Consider the following 1984-nt stretch of genomic DNA (forward strand, 5'->3'; position numbering starts at 1 on the left):
AGCTTGTTCTAAGTAGGTGCTCCAGACCACTGAGCCATCTCACCAGCCCAAGAACAGCTATTTTATTATACAATTCTGTATGTTTCTGTTATAACCTATGTGATTGGATTGACTCCATTTTGTAACCAGAATAGCCACTGTGTTATACACCTCTGTACGTTTCCACTGTAACTTTATTAATGAGGATTGTTTGGTATAAGCTGACAACTTAAACTCCATCTTGGGGGCTCAAGCCATCCATCGGACCTCTGAACACAGTTTGTTAATGTTCAAACCATTCCTTTGTTCTAAACCACAGTGTGTTAAAGGTTAGGATCTGAACTATTTCTTACCCTGGAGCACTCCACACAATATGTCCCGTGATCAACACCGAACCATAAATTGTAATTATTTGTTCCTGAAAATTGTAACCGCATGTTAAAAAAAGGTAACCTGTTTTTCTGAAAGTGGACGCTGACCCCCGTGCTGCATTCCCGCGAGCTCAAGTCACAAGGCCTTCCCTTTGCGGTTTTTAGCCTTAAAAACCCTTGTCTCTCCCCTCCTGGGCGCGCACTTAGGCACTTGTGCCGGGTGTTGCCGCTGGGTACCAGCTAAAATAAAGCGCTCTTTTCTTTTTGGACTTGTCTTCCATTTGTCTCATTTTTGGGTTACAACAGCTTCATGAAGACATGCAATTTGTCCTGGATTATTAGGAATTTGAACTTCAGCAACAGGGTAGATCTGTTGAAAACACTCCATGAGCTCCCCTGCACGTCTAGTTTCTTTTAGTGCTAATTGCAAGGGAGATAATGAAAATGACTGCGTCTCTCGAGGCAGAAGTTCCACTCTATGACACAGAGAAATTTTTCTGAGCTTCCGTGTCCAGGATTGCAGCCTGTGACTGTAAAAACTTGATGGAATGTTGAGAATGATATTTTGGGGGAAGGCCTTCCCTGGTGGGGAAGGATCCTTTTGTGGCTTATTTGATGGGCAAGGTTAGAAGGCTCAAGCTCTACCTTTTTGGGCACCGTTGCTCCCTCTTCCTTGTCCTACTGGGGCTCAGGACTTGATTTTAAAGCTGGGAGCTAAATCCTTTGTGTTTGAAAACCCCTTGTAACCACAACGCAGAAAGCAAAAGTCAATACAGGGATCAAGCATGCAACAATCACTTCAACATGCATACATCTCTGTGATTCTTGAGACTCTGTCCCATTTTTACTTTTTTATTTTTTGGAGGAACCAGGGATTGAACTCAGGCCCCTGCGCTTGCCACAAAAGCACTTATTCTACTGAGCCATCTTCTGTCGCTTTTTTTTTTTTTTTTTTTTTTTTGGTGGAACCAGGGATTGAACTCAGGCTCTTGCGCTTGCCAGGGAAGTGCTTATTCCACTGAGCCATCTCCCCGGCCCCTTCTGTCCCATTTTTAATTCAATATGAATTTTTCTCTTTTGGCTTCTATCAAACCTATTTCTCTGGGCTGGCCAAATAGCTCAGTGGATTAAAGTGCCTGCAAGCAGGCACAGGTGCTGGGGGTTCGATCCCAGGACCTGCGGTGCCAGCCCTGCCCCCAGGGTGCACTGAGTGGCAATTGAGACTGGGTGTGGTGGCACATGCCTGTAATTCCAACTCTTGGTGAATGAACAGAAATGTCAGTGACTGTCAGAGATTTTGCTGTCAAGCTGGGAACCAGGGAGATGGCCAAGACCGACCCCGAGACCATGCAGGACCTCACCTCTGTGATGCAGACCCTCTTGCAGCAGATGCAAGATAAATTTCAGATGATGTCTGACCAGATCATTGGAAGAATCGATGATATGAGTAGTCGCATTGAAGATCTGGAGAGAAACACTGCAGACCTCATGATGCAGGCTGGGGTGGAGGAACTGGAAGGTGAAAGCAAGATGCCTGCCACACAAAAACTTTGAGGGGGGCTGGGGAGATGGCTCAGTGGAATAAGCATTTCCCTGGCAAGTGCAAGGGCCTGAGTTCAATCCCTGGTTTAAAA

At 45.6% G+C, this 1984-nt stretch overlaps 1 pseudogene; it reads left to right on the plus strand.

Moving 5' to 3' along the window:
* Window positions 1–1673: 1673 nt before the first annotated feature.
* LOC101577817 lies at window positions 1674–1904 on the plus strand (annotated as a pseudogene).
* Window positions 1905–1984: the final 80 nt, after the last annotated feature.

The sequence above is a fragment of the Octodon degus genome, unplaced genomic scaffold, assembly GCF_000260255.1.
Source record: "Octodon degus isolate 3935 unplaced genomic scaffold, OctDeg1.0 scaffold00029, whole genome shotgun sequence".
NCBI classification, from domain to species: Eukaryota; Metazoa; Chordata; class Mammalia; order Rodentia; family Octodontidae; genus Octodon; species Octodon degus.